Below are 25,777 nucleotides of genomic sequence, written 5' to 3'. Positions count from 1 at the left end.
CATGATTCCTGGTAAAAGGAGCTGCCCTAACAATCAGTGGACATTTGAATATGAAGGTATGTTATGTGTTTGCAAAATAATTACTAAAACAGAAATAGGAACGAAATTATTAATGGTGATTACAAATTATTGTCAAAATGTTGTCATAACATAATTACATAATGTTATGACCTTGAACCATATCATTACGTTATTATGTTAAAATTGAAAGCTTTTTTAACTAAATTATATAAAAAATCATTGGTTCAAGTTCCTTGTTCCGGAAAAATTGAGCATATTTCAACAGGTTGGAATCGGTTGTGTCTCGAGCATAGGTAATTTTTATGAGAGTATTCATAAATTTACCACTTGTAAATTCATGAAATCGATAGTTTTTGTTAGCACAGTCAGAATATGGTGAAAGGTGTACGGGCATTAGTGTCATGATATAACCACCGCTTTAAAATCACTGCTGGATTTCGATATGATGAAGACTTTTTTAATATTTGTTGAATTTGTTTCTATCATAACTTTTAATTCTCTGCCACGTTGTAAAGAAACAAAAATGGCAGAGCTTCTGTCTTAGATGAGGACCATCTATTAAAACAACAAACCAACAAAGTGTTTTTCTCTTGCCTGTGCACATTGGATAATCATCGGTGTTGACATAATTTTCTATTAATATGTTTTGTCGACAAAATTATTCTCTGATATCAAAGCTATAAGCTGGCTTTTCGCCTCCAAAAAGTTAATTTTTTTAAATACCTAGATCAATCCTGAACAACAAAATATAACGATTATAATATAATAATTAGAAGTAGTTTCCAAATTTTGTCAGCTAAGTTTTAATACCTAATAATAATGTTGAGTAATATGTATAGCAATTAGCTTATCACATGAATGTAGGAACCTGCAGGTCATCTCCATGGACATGCTATATAACTTTCTCACAAAGATTATAATTTTGTACATATTATGATACTTAAAGTATATAAAGTCTGTAATATTTGCTACTGCAAATAAATAACTTAAGGACACTTCACTCAATGTATCATATTTGTTTTAGGCTACATAATGTCTGCACGTTTTAACCATAATGGAAGGAGAACATTTGAGTGTGTCGATGCCAATCCAGAGTACATAGATGGAGAGAGTGCTAACAATAATGGAGCACTTTTTTACTTCAACAAAGCTAATTGCAGTCAAGGAGTTCCTTGCCCGCCATACGACCCAAACAAAGCCATTACTTGTGTTGTTTGCACAAAATAATGTACTTTCACAGATGCATAAACGTGTCATTAAAACCCAGTATATGTTTCATACTTCAAACCTTTTGTAACTATGGCCAACATATATTTTCTTGTAGACAAATTTACTTGATGCTATTTTTTGCATTTTGCTGTGAAAAATAATTTCTGAAACGTGTATTAGCTTTTGAGCAGGTTTCACATGCAATGAGTTAAAAAAGAATTGTCATGGCAAATGCTCTCACAGTTTTTTATGCCGCTGAACTATTAACAACATTTATTTGAAAAATAAAATGGGACTTTGTCTTCATTTACAAAACAACCATATAGCATCTACCTTGTTACTTAGAAGCTTTTTGGAGTATTTTGCAGACACTTTTATTGGCCACTGCTGTCAGGGTGTGACTAATGGTTTTAGTGAAATATCACGTATAGGGCCACCGTAGGGAGGTGCTTACAAAGCTTCCTAGATGATGTGTGCAGCAAGTTGATTGCATACATGTACTAGTGAAATACTCAGTGTTGCACAGGTATTACAAATAAGCTTATACACAGTGACAGATAATGTAGTTGAATGCAATTTGTTATTAGCATGCCCCATTGCTGATTTTAGTAATTTTTAGGCCATTCGAATTTGTGAACTTCATATCATAAGAAAAGTTTTTTAGTGCAGTTCAAATAAAATAAAAAAAACCGCTGTAAAGGTTTCAAACCTTTTGAAACTACTAGAAGTTTTAACTTTCATAATTTGAAAAAAAGTTGTTTTTTATAAATAAGTTAGGAGGAAAAATGAAAATGTAAAGGGGTTAAATGCAAATGTAAAATTGTTAGCAAGTAATGGCCAAATACAGTCTGTTTTGCTACCATTACAATGAGAACTTGTTTGGTATAAAATTATATGATTTTAGTTCATTGCAGTGATGGCATGCAAAAATTGGCATGCTAACACTGGAATGCTTCCCTTGCACGGGTATTGAAAATCAGCTTAAAAACAATGAAGGTAATGTAGTTGCCTGATACTTGCTATTACCCTGGCACAAATCCATTGAATCGTTTGAGTAAGCTTACTAAAAAGAGCTAACTATTTGCTCTCACAACTGAGTATGCATAAAATTACTGGAGAGCGGTAGCGTATCTGTACCACATAACGACATGTATTGCCTAATGAACCCATTAAGCTCTGTGGCTCAATTGGTTAAGGATTGGATTAGCAACTAGGAGGGTCTGAAATTAAATCGTCAGTTTTTATCCCAAGGTTTTAACAGCTATAGCTGTACAGACACCGAAACGCAGACAAAAATTGAGAAATATATATAAAAGTATGTATATAAACATATAAGTATACAGACATAACTCCATCCATGTATATGTAATGTAATTTAATGTAATAGATGTAGTAAACATACATTACAAAATATACATATATGTATACAGTGTATATATATACAGTGTATATATATATATATATATATATATATATATATATATATATATATATATATATATATATATATATATATATATATATATATATATATATATATATATATATATATATATATATATAGTGTGTATATATATACATCTACTATATAAACGGCAATCGTTGTCTGTCTATCTATCTGTGTATCTGTCCGCTTTATAGAGTACCGTACTTTTCCGACTATTAGCTGCTACTTTTATATAAGGGTGTGTCTATTCTCTGGTTTTTTTCACCGCTAGGGCGCATTAACGGGAATCTCCGGTTAGTACACGCCTCTATTATAATACGTAACCTGCTATTCATCGTAGGGATGGACGATAAATACTGATATGCTAATAGTATGAGTAGTCTTCTCGATATATTGAGTCACCGATAACTCCCAAATATGAGCAGTATAAATAAATTACCGTATATGGCGGTCTTTTTTTCGATTCGATCGTACGAAGCAAACTTACCTAATTAATATGAGTAAGTAGTAAAATTAAATTAGTAGTAAATATTAGTAGTGAATTAAATAAAATTTACTACTCTTTAAATAAATTAATGAGTAGTAAATTACATCTAATTAATATTTACTGCCAACATGTACCGGGAAGGTCATGTGAACATTTGTTTCTTGCAACCACTAAAAAAACGCTGTTCTCTATCTACTATATAAATGGCAATCGTTGTCTATCTGATTGATTGTCCGCCTTATAGAGCGGTCTTTCTTTTTATGGTCGTACGAATTTCGGTCGTATGAAGCAAACTGAATTAGGTAATATGTGTAGTAACGGTAAATAAATTATAGAGCGGTCTTTCTTTTTTCTATTCGGTCAAACGAAGCCAACCGAATTAATATGAGTACTAATTATCGTAATATCGTAATTTCGTAATATGGACTATTAGCCGCTACTTTTCTCTGACGATTTGAGCCAAGCGGCTTATATAAAGGTATGGCGATTCTGTTGTTTTTCTTTCACCGCTCGAGCGCATTAACCAAAATCCCCGGTTAGCACGCTTTTTAAACAGCAAATTTTCTGCTGTGTTTAAAAGCACCTTTCCTGAGTTCTGCGGCCTATACAAAGGTGTCTATACAGCTATATAAATGTACTATTAATTAAATAAAATAAATTGACAAGTAGTTATTTACATGCAATTAATATTTACTGCCACTGTGTACCGAGAAGGTCACGTAAACGTTTGTTTCTTGGAGCCACTGGAAAAACGCATTTCTCACCTACTAAACTTCTACATCAAAAAGGTAAGTGTTTCTTATACGATGTTGTATTGTCTATGAATTGCCACATCTCCACTACTTAATAACGTTGGATTTGCCGCTGTTCGTGATAGTGGGTCATGTTCATTTCCTTCAGCAGCCGAGTTACTAATTTTTTTTTCCAGCTACGAGTAGGCCTATTGTAACTTACTATTACAGAACTTTCACGAGTACTCCGAGCGTTGTGATACGCTATTGTGAAAAGAAAGAGAGCAGCTGCTATCGACTTACTGTCACCCTGCATCAACCATGACCAGCTATACGTCGCCTGCTCAAAAGTAGGCACACGCCGAAAACTGTTTCTTCATACGCCCGACAGAAAAACCAAAAATGTTGTCTATCCGCATGTGTTGCGTTGAACTAAGGGAGAGAGAGAGGGAGAGAAAGGGAGAGAGAGAGAGGGAGAGCGAGGAGGAGAGGGGGGAGAGAGAGAGGGGGGAGAGGGAGCGAAGGGGAGAGAGAGGGAGAGCGAGGAGGAGAGGGGGAGAGAGAGAGGGAGAGAAAGAGGGAGAGAAAGGGAGAGGGGGAAGAGGGAGGGAGAGAGAGAGAGGGGAGAGACGGAGAGAGGGAGAGAAGGAGAGAGAGGGAGAGCGAGGAGGAGAGGGGGGAGAGAGAGAGGGAGAGAGAGGGAGAGAAAGAGGGAGAAGAGGGAGGGAGAGAGAGAGGGAAGAGAGGGAGAGAGACGGAGAGAGGGAAAGAAGGAGAGAGAGAGAGGGAGAGCGAGGAGGAGAGAGGGGAGAGAGAGAGAGAGGGGAGAAAGAGAGAGGGGGAGAGAGGGGAGAGACGGAGAGAGGGAGAGAGAGGGAGAGGGGGAAGAGGGAGGGAGGGAGAGAGAGGGGAGAGACGGAGAGAGGGAGAGAGGGGAAAGAGGGAGAGAAGGAGAGAGAGAGGGAGAGCGAGGAGGAGAGGGGGGGGGAGAGAGAGAGGGAGAGAAAGAGGGAGGGAGAGAGAGAGGGGAGAGAGGGAGAGGGAGAGAGGAGAAAGAGGGAGAGATGGAGAGAGGGAGATGTAACTGAATATTTGGAGTTGTTTTACAGTATGAAAGACAACTCTCAATAAACCTTATGCTGCGCGTGAATCTATTCCTGTAGACGGGTAATGCAGCTAGTATATATATACACTGTGTATATATATATATATATATATATATACACTGTATATATATATGTATGTATATACCATATATATATATATATATATACAGTGTGTATATATATATATATAAATATATATATATATATATATATATATATATATATATATATATATATATATATATATATATATATATATATATATATGTATATATATATATATATATATTTGAATATAAAAGTCAGCTTACTAAATTGCTGTTATTAGATTGGTCGCTATAAAAAATATGTTTTAACTTAGAACACATTTGTGACATTCTTCTTTGTCAAGTTGGAAATATAAAAGTAACTCAAATTTTATCTAGAAATCGAGCAATCAAATAGTTCTTGTTTGCAAAGCAACTTCTCGCCCAATGAAATGCAAAATAATTTAGCAGCTTTGATTACTTGTAAGTGAAAAATTGAGTTTTTTTTATATGTTAAAGAACGAGTATCATGGTAAACTCTAAAACTCTTTTTAAAAGTTTTATTTTTTATCTTTGTATTTGGTTTTGCCCACAATACATAATAAAGTACAAAATGTTAGATAAGCTGGAAGCCATCTGTCTGTAGCCATAACTACAGTACAAATAGCTGATTATCTAAAAGAAACACTAGTGTAGATAGTATTTCAGTATAGACTGATGAAATTTTTTAAGATTCAGCTACAAAATGTTGCATAAGATGGTAATAGCAGTCTGCAAGTATTTGTGACTTGTATACATATACATGTATATACTAGTCAAATGCTGGGCGTTGCATGGATAAAAAAGACAGCTTATAAACCCTGATAGTTAATGTAGTTGTTTGCCATGTGTCATTAGCCTGGCACATTTCCAATGACTAATGTTAGTACACTACTATTCATATTGCTAAACTTATTAATAAGAGCTGTGAGAGCAAGCTTTAGTGGCATTGCATAACACTGAGTGCTATGTTTTAGTTTAACATACATAGCGATTCAAATCACCTACTGAAATTATTGCTTTCTGCATAGCCTGATTGGAAAGATTAATGCCTGGTGAACTGGAGGTTCAGAGATCAAATCCAGCACAAAACGGATGTTTCATTCCTAGATTAATATACGAGTAATACTACAACAAGGACAACAAATTTTGGGTGATATGCTAACCTCAATGTTAAAATAATACGCATGTCTTATCCTGGTTTTCGCTGCTCTTTTGATTTTCTTTCAGTTTAAAAATCATGATTTTTATGTCAGATGCACTTTTTCAACCATGGTAAGTGCGCTAACTGTATTTTTCTTTAATCGCATGCGGTAGTTTTCAGCTAGACAGTCTTGAACTGTTTTAACAAAGGTTCTACCATGATAGTTGGTAAGAAACTAAAAAGTAGATAATCAAACTTTCAAATCGTGCTTTAATGTTTAAAGTAACAGTTTTACTAAAGACTATATGTGTTGTAAAGATACTAATCTACATGTAGCAGTAACACCAAATAAACAGCACTGTAATAACTTAGTAATCATCAGTGAAGAAAATAGGTTAGGTAGTGTCGAGAGTTTGTTTTTGTTTCAAGTAAAAATCAAACAGTAAATTTTACATTGTCGTTTATTACTTGACCAACTGCGTTGAAAGGCTTCAATTTATACTCTTACATGTAGTTCAAAATTTACAATAAGCAACAAAGTATGTATATTAAAGATAGGGAATTAAAATTTCAGTCAACAGTTTTTTTCAGACAAAAGACATTGGAAAAAGTGTCTAAGGTACATACTGACAAACTTGCAGTTTAAAGTACGCGATTAAACATATCTGTAGTATAATTATGCACTGTAGCTTGAACATATTTTTTGTTAGTTTTTTATCAAAAAATTCCGTTGTTTTTATGTTGCAAGCTGGTTTATAATAGTATTTTAGGTCAAACTCTACTTCATAATATTTTGTGGTTTGGCTAGCTTTAATTATTAATTAAATGCCATTGTTAGTAATATTTTAAACCCAGAAGCCTATTGACATTTTGGCTATTTCATTCAATCTAGGAGAGTTTGTTACTACTAAAAATTATTAGCAAAAATTTAACAAAGACTATACTATCGAGCTTGTGAATACTGAAAAATTACATTTGCAAACATTTACACGCAACTGCAAACAGGCACCTATAAATTCCAAGTTAATGTAAGTCGAAAAACTTCCTTCTAATCAAAACGATCTGTGAACCATGTAAGCAATTAAACATAATTGAATTTCGAATTCATGATGAAGTTAGAGATTGCCATTTACCAACTCTAGAAAATTTTTGCATTTGAGCAGTTATTCAATGTGACATTTTATTGTATAAAGTTTTTTTCTGGCTAATTGGACAATTGAAGTTGTTTTCCCAAGTTTAGTGTAGTAGTTTTTGCAAGGTATGACAATTCTAAAAAGTGAATTTAGAATCCCTAACAGAAATGTTAATATGTATTTCTTTTTACTACAGTAGTTGAGATCCTTGAGAGTTTTCAATCTGATAGACCCACTTGTAGCCATACAAAAAAATCTAGTACACAGTTTTTATGGTATTTCTTTAGAGCAAGTGCCAACACTGCTGCTTATTAAGAATGAAAAACACGTCTGTTAGAAATAAAGCCAGTATATTCCTGAATCTTTATATTCAACTGAGTCTTTATTATGTAATAGAGCACTCAATTGGCCATCAAATGTTTCATACTAAGTCATTACATATTTCCTCCGCACAAAGTATTCTACCCTCAAATCTACATAGAGCAATGAGCTGAAGCAAGACAAAAGTTTGATACTTTTAACCTCAAATTACTTTATTTTAATGTTTATTTTTCTGTAGATTTCAATTTACTTTTACGAAATTGGTTTTATATGTTTTCAAAAACCTGCCAACAAAATTAAGACAATTTTGAAGAGGTTTGTATAGCTAATAATTAAAAAAAAATTGAAAGTATTTTTAGGACTTTTGAGGTTGTTGATCAATAATTTTTTTACCAAAACAAACATCAGCCTGCTTTCTATTTTAAAGCAAATGTCTACCATGAAATTTACATATTGATGTTCAGCAAAAAAAATTTGTGTTTTTGCTGCCATATTTATAACAAATTGTTAAGGCATTGTTACAATACACATAATTATTCGGGATGTGCATTAAGGTAACAGAATAGTTACAGATAGTCATAGTTATTGCAGTTAATAGTAATCATAGTCATAAATACGCATATGATAAATATTAATGCCTGCACGAGCATTATTACTACTAACCAATATTAGCCTTAAAATTAGCGGCAAAGTTGCTAACATGGATTTGCATACTACACAAAAACACACGCACACATTGGTACACACGCCTGTACACACACATGCACACACACACGCACGCACGCACGCACACACACACGCACACGCACACGCACAAGCACACACACACACACACATGCACACACACACACACACACACACCCACCTAAACTCACACACACGCACGCACACCTGAACACATACCTGAACACACACCTAAACACTCACCTACACACCTCACTGCATGCACTACTGCATGCACTACTGCATGCACTACTGCACACACTACTGAACACACTACTGCACAAACTAATGCACACACTACTCCGCACACACACTTGCACAAGCACCCGCACACATGCCAGCACAGGTGCCCGCACAAGCACCTGCACATACCCTTGCACCCACACACACGCACGCACGCACGCACACACACACGCATCTGCACATACATAAATGCATGTTGAGGACACACCTGCACACCCATGCACTTCATGTGCACGCTTGCATGTTTTCACATAAACTCACAGACATATGCACACAAACGTCCATACACATATGTGCCCAAGTTCATTTGTGTAGGCGCATGTATAGACACAAAAGTGCGCATACAAAGTTCAATAACACATGCACCCAGACACAGACACATGCGCGCACAAGTGCAAGTGTGCACACTTGTAGTCAAAAGTACCCACACATTCACACACATATGCATGTACAATTACATGATTGCAAATAGCACCAACACATAAACACATGCACACGCTTTCATTCATACTCAGGCTCATGTATTTGGGTTATTGAGAGAGATTTGCGCGCACGCTCAAAAACGCCCACACATATAATACCCTATATAGTATATAACCTATATATACTATTTGTAAGGTCACAGAGAGTGAAGATGAATATAAAGCAAAAGAAAAGTGAGACCTATTGGCGTATAAAAGTGTGGTGCGATTAATAGCTAAAGTAATTTTTATAGCACAGAAATGGTGTGTTTTTAAGGTATTTGGTTTCCAAGACAGCACCTTTGAATAAAACAGAAAGAGGACAATGCATATGCTTTTATGATGGAGTTGCAGCACCATTTGGTAGTGTGGCACTGTGCAATCGCTGTATAGAAACTTAACAAATCTCTATTATAATTCAGCTATCTTTATTGCTCATAAGAGGATCTGTTTTTCCCAGGATACAACCGGCAAAACACTGAAAGTGCTTTATACTCTTATTAAACAGTTGCCATGATTGTATCTTTATTACTGTTATTGGAACAGTTTTATCCTGATAACAATAAAATATGTCGATAAAATCCTTTTACATATTTTGTTTACTACATATCTACCCTAACTTGAACACATATTTAAATGATCTCTAGAGGCAAAAATTTAAATGGAGGCATGGGCCAGAATTACAAACCTAAAATATGAATGAATATTTTTGCCTCTATACTCTTTCTCCTCCGTTTTGTGAGAGTGGAACTATTATGTATAACAATTTGTTCACAGTGCTTTGTTTTGAAGGATAAAGGCAACGATATAGAGTTGGAGGCTAAAATTGAATGAAAATGTATGTAAACTTTTTTTGAGAATAACATCAAAATTTGTGACTGACATGCCAAAACCTTTCTAGATTTGCTTGTAAACATCCGAGATTTCTAGAGCTATAAAAGTGCAATGTGATTTTCACCTCTTTATGTGTCTGTGTCATCGTGGGGTTTGAGTATACTTGAATGTGTTTTGGTTGATTAAGGAAGCATATGCACCGCATCTATAACAAACAAAAGTTACAATATAAAATTATGTGTAACTTAGCATCATATAAACCTTAGCAACCATCTAATAAATATTTTTTAGTCCGGTTCAACAACTTTGAGTAAGAGAGTTAGAAAATTAACCATGAAAAATACATGCAGGAGAGGACAAATACAAAAAAACTAACATGAATGTATTTCTGGAAAACTTGGCAAGCAGAGCACGCAGCAAATATATCTATAGGATCTTACTTGCTGAGCAGTCATAAGCTACTTTTACGCCTGTTAGCCTGACTGAAGTAGCCTTAGAAAGTTTTAGTATAATCTATTGGGTTATTATTTCAACCCAAAAATTACGAGAGAACTCAAGTGAGGATCATCATAGTTCATGATCATATCATCAGCATCAGAATAAGAACCAGTTTATATCAGTATTTGCTCCCAATAGTCTTTTCTATTACACTCTATATCATGTTACTGTTGATAGCTAGTCAAATTTTTAGCGGAAGGAAGGCTTAAAGCTTTGCTCTCAGTTAATCTCAAAATAGACTATCTCTCTTTTGGTCTAAAGTATTTAGTTTCCTGATAGCAATACAATATCACTCATCCTTATCAGATAGTCAATCTGGTTTCTGTATTCCAATGATAATCTTGTAAATAAACACATTCATAGTTTTACTAAATCTGAGCATTAACTTCAAGTTCTCTTTAAATCCTAGTTTCTAAATGAAAAGGTTGTAATGCACTGGAGACAAAATGGGAGGCATTGTAAATCAGGAGAACTAATGACAGAGAGTGCACAATTCTATCTAGTTTAATCAAAGTAAAAGCAACAAACCGCAAAATGGGTTAATATGTACTTCTTTTTTATTTGTACGCTAGAACTTGAAAAAAAATTGACTGTTGCTAATATAGTATGATATGATACCTTGAATAATATGATAATACCTTTCAATTCATGACGCAAAGCTAGAAATTAAGTATTAATTATCACAAAATGGGAAACATAAATCTTGAATATTTGGTGGCCATGAGCTTGCGTTTTTTAACACTTTATTGATCTTCCTCCCTTTTAGCTTGTAAATTTGCTCAAAACTGTAAACAGAATTCCTTACTCTAATTCAGTTTTATGTTTGTTAACCACAGATACAGCAAAGCAGAAAATCGCATTGAAATGCAATCGAAAACTTATTTACTTGTCTATGAAACTAAGTATTTAAACTTTCATGAGAGAAAAGTAGTTTAAGATTGTATCTCAAAATAAATTATCTTCACAGACAAACAAACAGAGTTTTTATCACTAAATATTAGATACCAGCAACCGAATGCCCAATTATTATTAAACTGCAAATTTAAATTTTAGAACATTTAGGGACCTTGAACTTGCTGTCACTCATCTCCGTATTAAGCTTTTATAATTTTGGTACAAACAATGTAGAAAACTTTTTATGCGCAGCTTTTGTAACGGTTCAAAAAGTTTGATGAAGACATGACAAAATAAACAAATAATTACAAAATATTTCAAGAGTGGACCTATGATATAATATCTGAAAGAATCAATTGACCCAGTCTACTAGAGATACACTACATACTGTAAAAAACTTAATGAGCACAACGAGATTACTAAAAAACTCACACATGAAAGAACAAATAGTATGTAAATTTCCTGTACAGGCAATTAATACCAGTTTGATTAAATCAATATATATTAGGGCTGTTGTTGAGTTAACTAAATTAGAGAGTTCTAGTGAATGGAATGTCAATGTAAATAACTAAAGATAACCATGAAATTCAACTGCCTATATAGAGAGAATCCGCAAAAATGAGACCAAAAAAAGCTCAAAAATTTAATAGTTTTTTATTACTAATAATCTAATAAACTGGAATGAACTAATTGCTATCCTATTAGATTCTTTGTTAGATGTCTATCTTTCATGAGATTGGCTTCCATTTACGGCTGTAGTATGTTTAGCAAATAAAGGTTTAGTAAATAAAAGACAATAATTTGCAAAGAAAAAAGTTGTCTTACTTTTTTAAATAGAATTTTTCAACTCTGTGTATATCAGCATGCTTTAGAAAATATGATCAACTCTGCATCAGTCTAGTATCTAGAAAGAAGGGAACAGTATTCACTGCTATTTATAGACAGGAAAAAGAACAATGCTGACATAGTAGACTCTCTTACAACGTAAATAATTCGTTCCAGAAACATTTACGAGATAGGAATTTAATGTCAAAGTAACACTGCAATGGAAGTAATTTGCTTATTCTGCTTCAGATCTTTCCAAACTCACCCATTTGGACATAAAAAATGGAAAAACTTGAATACATTTTTTCAATTTGTGGTCTGTATTGTAATTGCAGCAATATTAGTTTGCATCAAAACTTTTTTCCTTTTTATGATCAATTTCAACAGTTTTATAGACCATGATTGACGTAATCGTCGCAATAATTTAATGGAGAGTGTACATCTTCAACATTTATTTCTCTAACAGCAAACTCTATTCTGCAAAGTAAAAGTAGTAACAAATATTTTAGATATCTACAATAAAGACAAACAACAAAAAGTTTTTGCTATAAAAAAGCAGTAACACCTGTTCGTCTTCTATCGGTATCCAAATATCAAGGTTAAGATAAAAAATCACTTTTTGTTGATTCTCCAACTCGTAAAAATCAGTTCGGTTGATTGATACTGTAACACCCATACCAATCGATCGCATTTGTATTTATGAACAATTACGCAGCTATTCTATTCTCTGTTTTGTCAAAACATCTGACGATCTAGCATAACAAAATAGAATGTCGCAAAAGTTATATATATATATATATATATATATATATATATATATATATATATATATATATTTATATATATATATATATATATATATATATATATATATATATATATATATATATATAGTAGTTATAACCCTAAATGTATGTCTTTTTTTGCAAGTTTGACAAGATAATAAACATTCAAATCAAATTTGGGAGTTCACCTAACTTCACACTTTGCATTATATAGTATCTTTGATTTACTACTAAACAAAACTTGACATAAATCCTTAAGTTATCTGAAGTTAACATCAAAGGAGGTATGCGTTATGAGAGGTACATGTATACCTTATAGGAGCGTCTGTTGTATTAAAAAAAGCGAAAAATAGAAACATGAAAGAGAAGTAATATCAGTCCCATTTCTTTTTCTAGAAAAGAAGCAGGGAAGTACTGGACTAAACATAGCCTATTTGGTAAGCAGGTAGAAAAGTCAGTTAAAACTTGCACTTTGAAGTTGCAAGAGAAAAAGTTAATGACTGCAAAATGTTGTTATGACTGTGAGTCAATGAGTCACCACAGTGTTAGGCACCTGCAACTCATATGATATACTTAGAGGGGAGTTTAGAAGTCTCTGAAGACTACATTGAGATTTTGCAGTAGTGCATGACAAGCCCATAAACAAAAGAGAAAAAATTCCAATGAATCTGGAGAGATAAAATCACCAAAAAAGGACAAAATGAATAAATGATAAGTTGAATAAGAACCTGAACCGAGCTGACAAAAGGGGATACTTGCAGTAAGCTAACTCCTGTCTAAAATACCTGCTTATGAAACACATTTAAATGAGCATTGAACATGGCTCTATCAGTCACTCTATTTCATGCAGTCAAGTTCAATATTTCTAGATGGACGTAAAGAGAAAGGAGAGTAGATCTTCAAATATCATGTTTTAAATAACAGACATGACAGCTTAAGAGTCATAGCTAAAATTTATCAGCTCAGCAAACAAAGCACTTAAACAACCTTTTATTAAAAGAAAATCACTCATGAGTTTTAATATCACTGTCAACAAAAAGCGTGGAAAGCAAAGATTTGCTAAAGCATGACATCACTGCAGCAATAAAGTACTTCATCTGTATGATAAGATAACATAGTTACCTTGCAATGAGAAAATAACTCCAGCTTTCATCTATAAAGTGTTAGTGCATGAACAAAAACAACATAGCGATACGAAACTTTCAGCAACTCAAATGAAAGGAAAATAGCCTAAGAGCACTTGCAGAAGCTGTTGTACGGGTCTGTACATTGAGACGGAGAGTGTGTTAGTGTTACTGAGTCTGTGTAGTTTTCTACGCGATGATGACTCATTAACAACATAACAAATATGGAGTCAGAGACAAAATTTCAAGCACTGACTCTCATCTGCCAAGTGGGTGTTAGTTTTGTTTCTTAATGAAACTTTGAACCTTAATTTTTGCAAAGTTTTTATATATAAAAAGTTGTTTTTATTTTAAGGCCAACTGTTTTCCAAAGTTTTGGTTTTAGTAAATACAAAGATAATTATAAAAAAACTAGTTAATAAACTTCCGTTCTTGTGTTTTTAGCTGAGAAAATTTTTCTTTTGCTAAACTTCATATTTTTATTCTATATTCATGTATGTTTGAACTCTCGATATTATTTTAAAATTTGCAAAACTTAGCTAGTTGTACTTAATGCAATTTAATTATGAGTATCTTTTCTATAAAATAACGAATATTATGTTTAAACGTTTTTTAATAACTGTAGCAATTCCATCATCCTTGTGTATCTACGTTTTTTATCAGCATAGCTACATCAAAAATCATTTATCCAGAGAATTACTAAATGTGTAATTGAAAAGGCACTATCAAGTGTATGACATAGAATTCATTCTATCTAATACATTTGTTTATCAGTACTATTTTTAGTACGGACTAAATACAATGTTTAAAGTGTTAATTTCGACATAAGCTACACAGTAATATAAATGCTAGTAGATTATGAAGTATATTTGTGAACAAATCACTTGAATTAATATTGCAAACTTGAAGGTTACACGGCACAGTTCAAACAGTCGAGGTACTTTATTCTTTATATAATTTTAAACTTTGATATAAATTCTTGTTTGTTGTACCTGAACTAGAATTGCATTGTATTTTCATTTCTATATATAAACAGAAGGTGGTATAAGGTTTGGAGCAAAAACTTAAATACTGAGCTATGAAACTCTGGCTCTAAATGTTTAGGCTCCTGACAGTTTAGATACAAAATTTCTGAGGAAGGAAACAAACGGGTAAGAAAAGCTCAATATAAAATATTTAACTGTAAAAGAATTAGCGCTCAAAATCTATGAGTTGCTGAGGTTAAAAAATAACACGTCAAAACCCACCGTTAAAAAAGAGATGAAAAGATAATTCCCAATCGTTTCCTAAATATCGATTGGGAAAAACTCAAAAGTGTTTCTTTGGTGGCGAAGAAAGATTTTGGAACGATAATAGGAGTTTTCTCACACCTAATAGAATAAACAAAATGATACCATCTTATTATTGAGGTAACTTTAACACAAACACCATTTGCAGTGAATCAACAGGATTTCCTCATGAGGTCATCACTATGAAACACCATTGCTACACATTTAGGTACTGTAGCTTATCAGGAAGAAAAGTCAAGATACCAGAACTTTCTGTTGCATACTTTGCTTTCTGTTACATTATACATAATTTTAATAACTGGAACATCAGATTGAAAAGTTGACAAAAAATTAAATAACATCACAATTTAAATTTAAATGTAGTTTTTTAAAAATAATAATAATAATAGTGACTTTTTATGGCACGCTAATACTTATTAAGTGTACAAATTAATAAAAGCCTGAAAATCAGCTGCTTTAAATTATCTCAGAAGTAGTAAACATTTAAAAATATAAACACTTGCAGAAAGTTTTAAATCATACAAATTTTAAATGGAAAGAGTACATAGAATAAAACTCATGAATGTGTCTTATTTGTTGTATATAGATACTAGAAAAAAACAGACCAATTTTTTAAATGTTTTTGCAAACATTCTATACAAATCAAAAGGGCTATGAAATTGCACCGGTGAGAAATCATGAAAAGCGCAAATCAGTGCTGTGAGTGATTTAGTTGAGAGAGCATTGTTGCTTACCATTCATTTTGCTCTGACTGCTGCTCTATGCAGATGTGAGTATGCTAAAAATTCTACCATATTTAAATCTAAGACTTTAAGGTTTTTTTTTGAATTTTAGTTGTTTAGTTTTTTTATGAATTGAGTTTTAAAATAATAAAGTCAAATAGCACTTGGCAAAAAAGACAAAGCTTAAAGTCCAACTGATTCTTTTGGAATTTCAAGAGTTTACTGATATTGTAGACCAAAAATGCTTCATCAGGAAACTTTCCAGCTTTGTGTAGGAATCAATATTGTACTATATTCAACCACAGACTTGTGTACTAAACTTAAGTGAAGATGTTAAATACTTCCTACTAGTAGTTGGAGACTAGCTGTGTTTTTTATCGTGTGTCTAAGCAGAGCATTACAAAAGTTAAGAAAAACTTAGAAAAGGAAAATGAACTTAGGTTTTCTATATTTCATATAAAGTTTTGTTTGTCAAAAAGAAATATAAATACTTTGTAAAAGAGGACAGTTCGATTCAGAAATTCACTTGTTTGGATGAATAGTGTAACTTTTGCTAATGCACTCATGACTAAGATTTAGTAATTGTTAAATCAATCAAATACTCTGTTTAATGTTGGATATTTGTTGATGAATAGTATAGTATGGTATCTGAAATATTTTGCTTTTGCACTTTCATGTATAAACTTTAATGTATCCGTAGCTAATTATTATTGATATGGCTTTAATTGAGGAGGATATCCTGTTTATAAATCATGGACTGGTACGGTGGTGAGTTTACCTCAACTATGAAGATGGTTTTGTATCTGGCAAACTGTATTGGGTGGGAGGAAATTCTTATTTTTATGCTGGAATTCTTTATTTTCCACAAATGAAAAACTGTGGTGGTTTTGGTGCAAAAACAGCCGAGATATGTCGGCTAAAGATTATAAGCATGAATTAGCAGATATAATTTTTTAACTGACACACTTATAAAGCTGAGTTTAAAACTTGTTTAAACAACAAATATCCTCGTATCATATCTACATATATTAAAATTGTTGGATTAATCATCAAACATAGAAAAAAATGGCAATAAGTAGTAGTGTCATCAAGTTGACAACATTTCATAGCAAACAATTATAAATAATTATTGACAGTTTTGAACTCAAGCTGGTATTTAGCAGAACGAAATTATTGCTGCATTCAAAGCCGGTGACCAGGTTCAAAAATTATTTAATCGTAAATATGGTGTTAATTCTTTGTCATTATAACTGTGTTCGCATAAAACTTAAATAATACTAAGTTTACACTCATTGTTTTTGCTAATATCAACTTTGATGGTGCTTTGGAAATTTTTAAGCATTATGAACCAGCGATGAAGGCGGTATGGTCAAACCTTTACAAATATATTCAGAGTATTTACATATTTGGTAATTTATGATCTCAAGACTGTCTATACTGCTGAAGTATGTCAAGAAAAATAACTCGCTGTTTAATTTCGATTGAAGTATGAAACGAGTCTAACCAGTAAGTGTTCAAAAGATTAAAAAACATATAAGAAAGTTATATTAAAAAAACTTTTTAAGCAAGATCTTTAATTTTATAGCAATTTTCTAACATCTTTCAAGCATTTATGAAAGTTTCAAACCTTACATAAAATAAATTAACTTAATAATTAATATTCAAAGAAGTATAATTAGTAAAACCTTTGTTTATTGAAATGCGATTTTTTTTCTACAAAAAAAAACTTCTAAAAAGAAAACATCTAACTTTTAAGAAGCTTCTGTATACACTTAAAAGGAGAATCAAGTGTATAGTAAACTTGGTACCAGTACGTGACTGAACTGCTCATTTTTTACGTTTCATAATGCTTAAAAGGCTTGTGAATAAAAAGGTACCAGATATCCGTGACACTAAAGTTAGTTGCCAAATAATTCAACAAAGATGATTAAAGTTACATGATAAATCAAAGAAAATATTTTACCTCTGCCCAGTTATCTGTCTAATACACTCAATACAAAGGTAAATGACTGGCAACTTTATTTGTATGAGCTGTACATGTTTCATGCTTGAATGGTCCCTGTGCACAATCATATTGAACCAGCAATTGAAAACTTTATTCAGGAGCTTTGGGTTATGAAAATTAATTTGCAAACTCCTCCCATAACAACCCAAACTGATATGTTATGATAACGATAACTCAAGATGACAGTGGCATGAAGATATTCACTTCATGCTGCAGGTTGGCTAAATGGAGTGTCCTGACTTATTCAATAGTTTGCATGTTACAGAGGCGTCTCATACAATGTACACGTACAAGTTGCTATGAGGCGTTTCCACCAAATATGAATTTGTGTTTAGTGTTTCCCTGAATTATAATACACAATATGAAAAACTCATTGCAAATAGAAGTTTGTCTTGCAATTAAAAAGAAGCTAAACCAAACAGTGTACCACATCGAAACTATAAAATAATACAGTTTAATCGATCAAAGGCAACCAGTTGGTCTTATTCTGAATGAGTTGATTAAGTTTTCTGTTGTTGTATAAACTTTTAACTATTTACAAATTTTAATATTTCAGTTACCTCTTGAGTTTACCTTATTGACCAACAAAACCAACTACGGAAGTTTCTCACTATGACTAAAATTATATTATTAAATGATGAAGGTCAAACTTCAGTAAACGCTAGTTGATTTGAAAAAAAAATTGTTTTTTTTTTTGTGACTGCAAAATATTCATACACTCTAGAGTAGCTTCACGGTAGAGAGAAGTGTTAGCAATGTCTAGTTAGAGTTATTGAAAGTTACTACATATAAAATGATACTTGGCTTAACAGTTAGTAAAGTTTGAACGCTTTTGTCTATATAAGGTTTTGTTGTTACCTTAATTGATTGTTACCAATTGATTCAATTAAATACAAAACATGCGGTTCTTTCAAGGTATAATTTAAAAAAAGATTAAATAATGAAACGAATGAAACTCCTTTTTTATTTGTTTACAAGTGGGAAACTAGATATGTCTGAACACATGTTATCAAGATATTTGAACATTTTGTCAGCTTCTGAAAGTTTAATTTACTTTGAGCTGACATTAAACAAAATTTATAAGCTTGCGGTAATTAGCTGTCTCTACCTGCCGAATACAATACTTAAAAGATTTCCCAGCAATCCCTAAAATTCTAACTCTCTGCCATTTACAAGCATTACTTATACTTGTTAGTTTTGCAATACCCTTTGCCTTTTCTAATAAGTATACTCAATTTTTTATTAGCTGTACAGTCATACTGTTCATTGTTTCTTATTAACGTTAAAAGAAATTTAACCTTTTTAATTTAGTGAAGTCCATAAAAATATGTACTGCTTCATGTAAACATTTTTGGCAACAAGCCTTGTACTTTGATTAAAATATGTGTAGATTTTTAACTTGTTTGCAGATTTAATTAATGGATCAAAGGTAACATATGGCTGAGAGCATTCATGGTACTAACAGCTCTATTTAGAGACTTTTGTCGGTATTGAAATACTTAATCTATAATATTGATGGTCATCATTTGCCCATCTATAAGTTTTTTCTGTCACAAAACACAGAGAATAAGTGTATACAGAATTATTTTAAAGTTTTATTATCTGGTCAATTAGCTCAGTCAGTTAGAAAATCGAAATAATAAGCTGAATACTTCAGGTTCAAGCATTCTGTTAGCTAATACTTTAGAGTTCTCACCAACCGTATGTGTATAAGTTGATGGTTGCTAGACAGTTGGCACATTCAAAACAACTGCTATGGCAATAAAAATACAAGGCCAAGCTGCATACCTTCATATTTCATTTTATCCTTACAGATAATTTAGTTTCGGTTCAGAATAACTTTTTATTAGGAACAAATCTGTTAGTTCTAGAAAATGAATCACAAATGAAGCTGTTTCAGATAAAGGCAATTACACTGAAAATTTTACACTGCTCAAAGGTGAACTATGGTTTCTACAATTTAAATACTCCATCAATTATATTTCTTTTTTTAATTACAATTTTTTCCTAAAAGAGAAAGTGGTGGTTATTATTAGTTCTATTTCTATAAACCTTAACAAAAACGTGTATGTGTGTGATCCTTTCTGCAATAAGTTTAGCATCCCTGTCTAATAAATCCTACCACTATAGTTGGTATAGCCAAAGTAACAGGAGACGAAATTTTATAGCCACATATAGTTAGCATATTAATGGACAGATTTCTAAAAAATATTAATCTAGATAAACAAGGATGAATCAATAGCGGCGAAGGACAGCTACTAGTTTGCCTCGTAAACTAAATTTAGAATTAGTTATGTATTGTATACTTGGTGGACCAATTACCAATAGGGTTTAAACATGATAACTAGATCACTCCAGTCACAACTAAATATAGATGCAATCAACCCAAATGACTATAAAAACACTTTTTGTTGATTCACAGACTAAGAACATATATACATGTAATAACATATATGCAGTTATATATTTATATATATACTAGTATATAATTATATATATACTAGGTGAAAGGTCGGCGTTGACCTCATAATAAAAGGTTTTTGGACAAAAAATAACTTCAATTTAACATATACAACGTTCTAACGTTTCTAACTTTTAAAGTTAATATCCTAAGAAATGGTATTTCGTGCAGTTCTAATGAACTACGAGAAAAATTAATAAACTAGCTGTAAAGGCTTTCTAATGTTTTTCAAACCACTGAAATTTTTTTAAATTCACATCCTGCAAGAAGAGTTTTTGTGAAACCAATTACTAGGAAGAACAAAACTGTAAAGGGGTTGAAATGTAAATGTTAAACTATTAGCAACTAATGGCTAAAAATAGTTTGTTCTGCTATCATTACAATGAAAATTATTTTGTATAAAATTACATGATCTAATTTTTTTCAATGCTGGCATCACAAGATGAAAGTATTTTATGGATTAGTATACAAGCCCATAAAGATTATCTAGTGCAAACAACTCCTGGTAAAATCATCAAAATCATCATTATTAAAAATTATTAACAAAACGATATGTTAACCTTAGTAACTATAGTCACCTACAAATACTTTTTTGTACTTTGTGGTCTTTAGTGGTTATGATCTGCCAGAAAATGGAACATTACTATTTACTGCGTTCAGTACGTACCATGAGCACTTCTTACCTTCGAAAAGGATGTGTATAACATAAACACTGAACCTAAGTTGAATGAATTTAGTTTCCTAAACGCATACTTTAAAGAGGTTTTAGTATGTATTTTACTTAACTTTCAACTTTAAATTGAAATTTTCACCATAAGGAATAACGATGAACTTACATAGCAAGCAACATATATCTTTTATGCGTTGAATAGCATATCAACATTTTTTCGTTTTGTCGAAACCTGAACAGCCATCACCAAACTTTAATGTCGAAAGAAACTTTTGTTGATATCGTATGGTGTAAAACAAATTCACCTTAGTATGGCAAAGATGAAAAAGCATCGTGTTTCACATAGTTGGGGGTAAAAAACGATTTGTTTAATAAAGGCATCAGAAATTGTGAGCGCAATGTATCAATTAATACACCATTAAGCATTTGCAACCAGGAAGTGGTATACATAAACAGTATTCGGTAAGACCAATGTAATTGTAAGAACTTTGCAGATTTGTGGTTAAATGCACGTTTGCAAACTTGTGGTCGCAATTTCGTGAGTTCACATCCAACTCAATGCTAGCGTTTCATTCCACGACTTTAGTAGCTATGTAAAGACATGTAATGAAAAAGAACAACGTTGACAGGTGACATAGTTTAAGATTTAGATATATAGACTAGCGGTAGTACCCAGCTTTATATCAATTAATACTTTAATTAGCATGAGCAAATGGGAAAGGGTATTATACATGAACAGTATATGGTAGGACCAAAGGAATTGTAGAAACTGCTTAGCCTTGTGGTTAGATGCCCGTTTATAAATTTGTGGTTGTGATCCTTGTGAGTTCTTTTTCAGCATGAAGCTAGTGTTTCAGCTCTAGATCTATATAGCTATATAAAGACATGTAATGAGAGACGAACTTTGACAACATATATATATATATATATATATATATATATATATATATATATATATATATATATATACACTTGTATATGTGTAGATAGATACTCTTTTTATAACTGTTGGAGTTTGAAGCACTGTTTTGTAAATTACATAATTTTACTACACCCAATTTGCAGTTTGTAAACTTTGCCAGAGCTCTTTGGGTTGATTTTTTATGTGCATCGTAACCCTGCCCAAAGTTTTGGTCTACATCAATGCAAGTTGTTTGGCCTTTTTGCATTAACTATTTGAAATGAAATAGAAACTAGATAATTGTTTAACTGAGTTCAACTTGTTGAGAAATGCATGTCTAAAGTCAAACTTGCTTCTTACAATAAGTAGAGTTTGAACAGTCATTTGTTGAGCCTTTGCTAAAATATTTATTGATAGTGAATTGGATGACATTTTCATGTTATCATATGCATGTCTCTGAAATACAAATCTATGGATTACATTTACTAAAGTTGAAGATTTCAAAGAAGCTCGTGACATAGTTTTGAACAAAGGTATGTAATATCGAATATTGATCAAAAAACTGGAAATAGTTTGATTACCTGCTATTCGGTTACAAGCTTACTCAGCTGAGCTTCCAATGAAATGAACAAAGAAATACTTATCTAAGTAAGGATTTCAATCGATAAGCATTAAGGATCTAGCCTTAGTCAGCTGAGCTTCAGATCAAATGAACCAAGATATCTTTATCTAAGGAAACCTTTCAATAGAGAAGCATCTGTTGAAGGCATAATATTAATTAAAGATCGAATGCTAAAGGAAGCTAAATTCCTTACTATCACTAGATAACTTGCCCAGCAAAGTGTACCACAGCAGTAGATAGATTTGAGCAGTGCAATTTCTATACGACATGACTAGTTGGTTTTACTTACCGAAAGCTCGCTGTTTGTTTTGTGACATTGAAGTATGCTAACAGCATAACTTTTAAAAAGTTGTTAAAAAGCATGAATACTTACAACGTTTGCTTCCTTTTTACAGGAAACAAGAAAATGATACCATGGCTAGTTGTACGGCTCAAAGTGAGGATATTCTTTTAGTGCTTAGTTTCTATGACTAATGACAATTGAATCCTTACTTAAACATCAATTGCATTAATATTGGCAAATGACATGCTTTTTTTAGTTTCCCAAATGACTCATGTTGATTTTTGCTTGTATTTGGTCCCATATTTGCTGCATAGATGTTAATGTACTATATCATTCTGGAGTACCACTTGATAAGAGGGAATACACCATAGTTTTAAACTAATAGCAACTTAGTAAGATACATGAAATTTATCTTTCAAATTGCAGATAGACTTAGCTCAGTACATCGTGTTGAACACTCTCTATTAGATTTACTTATTTACATGTAAACATATTTTAGATACTTATCTGCTTCAGCAGTATATATACATTTTGTATGTACATATATAATTGGCGATAAGCTTAGCTCAGTACATCGTGGTGAACACTCTTGATTAGCTTTACTAACTTACATGTAAACACATTTTAGATACTTATCTACTTTAGCAGTATGTATAAATGCCAAATATATAAATATATATAAATGTATATTTATGTAGCTACAGATTTTTCTATGTATTTATAACTAGATACATATATAGATATATTTAATAAAGACATATATAGCAAACAAATAACATATAAACAAAGTATATATCATTTACATATAGTGTAAGTATATACATTTAGAGTGTAAATATATATATATATATTTATAACTACAGAACCAAGAGAATGCAACTGCCGACATAAGAATGGCTGCCCACTACAAGGAAAGTGCCTGAGCAAGTCAATTATATATAAGGCGACAGTCACCACCAATGATCAATCTGCGGACGAACATTACATAGGATTGACTGACACCACATTCAAACAACGCTATTACAATCATATGACAACCTTTAGAAATGTAGAGAAAAGATCAAGCACCGAGCTCAGTAAGCACATATGGACCTTAAAAGACCAAGGCATAGAATATAACATCAAGTGGAGCATAGTCAAAAGAGCTACATCATACAACAAGACCACAGGCAGATGCAACCTATGTCTGTATGAGAAATTTTATATTATATACAATCCTAACATTGCTACCTTAAACAAACGCTGTGAACTAGTTTCAACATGTAGACATGCTGGCAAATTCCTTTTAAGCAATTTTAAGACTTAACTTTTAAACTTCTGCATTGTTGAGGCTTTAAATCGTGTTGCTTGCTAATGCTAATTTTAATCCTACGTATCAGTGGTGTATTTAGGTATTTTAAGACCTGCGCTTTTATTTCCATCTATATATAAGTCGTTTTCAGTGCTAACAATTTTATCTGATGATTATTGCATGGCAATATGAAACTATTAGTAATAAAGTTGTTTTAAACTTAACTTTAACTTTCATTTTTACCCAATTTTATATATATATATATAGTGTAAATATATATATAATGTGAATAAATATATAGTGTGAATATATATATATATATATATATATATATATATATATATATATATATATATATATATATATATATATATATATATATATATATATATATATATATAATAAACCAAAACACTGGTGGGAAGCTCCTGGTAAGATCAATGAAAATGACCTCGCTAATCCTCTGGGACTTCTACATCCGGACTGACAAGCATGTCCTATCAAACCAACCAGATATAGTGGTGGTTAACAAGGAGAACAAAAAGGGCTACTATAATAGATATCATAGTACCCAGTGACTACAAAATAGCCACCAAAGAAAAAGAAAAGGTAGAGAAATATCTCCCTCTTAGAGAAGAGATTGAAAAATGCTGCGATGTAAGCACAACTGTAATTCTAGTAGTCATTGGGGCACTGGGTGCAATAATGCAGGCGCATAAAATTTGGCTTGCTCAGATACCGACAGCAATAAACTCAGGTGAATTGCAAAAAAAGTGCGCTATTGAGAACAGCTAAGATCTTAAGGCAAGTGCTCAAACTCCCAGGTCTCTGGCAGGAGACCCGAGTTACAGCAGAAATTACTATCCATATGGGTTAACATGGATGAGGAAACAATTATATATATATATACATATATATATATATATATATATAAAACTATGTGTACTAAATAACTACAAGTTTTGTTAAAACATTTTATTACTTAAAATTTTGTGTGATAAGCTTAACACACAAAACTTTAAGTAATATAGTGTGTTAACAAAACTAGTAGTTTTTTAGTACACATAGTTTTATATCAGCCCTGTTTTTACTCAATACATTGAGCACTCCTTTTACTTATGTGTATAAGTATAACTTATATATATATTCATGAAATTTATTTATATATATAAATAACATGAATATATATATATGGCATATATATATATATATGTACACGATATTTAGCATACATATAATATATATAACGGATACATGATATTTAGCATATATATAGCATAGGTATATACAGGTATATTAACTTATTTACACTATAATGTATGGAGATTAGTTAGCTGTTGTTAAGCAGTTGTTAATTTCAGATTACTTAGCTGTTTGAAAGCGTAGGTGTTGGCTGAAAAAGCTTTAAGTTAGATATATCCGCATTAAACATTAAATAATTACAGGATGTTTAAACACTGAAAATCAAACATAAAAACTACC

This window comes from Watersipora subatra, chromosome 7 (genome assembly GCF_963576615.1).
Source record: "Watersipora subatra chromosome 7, tzWatSuba1.1, whole genome shotgun sequence".
Taxonomy (NCBI): Eukaryota; Metazoa; Bryozoa; class Gymnolaemata; order Cheilostomatida; family Watersiporidae; genus Watersipora; species Watersipora subatra.
Note: the sequence above shows the minus strand (reverse complement) of the source record.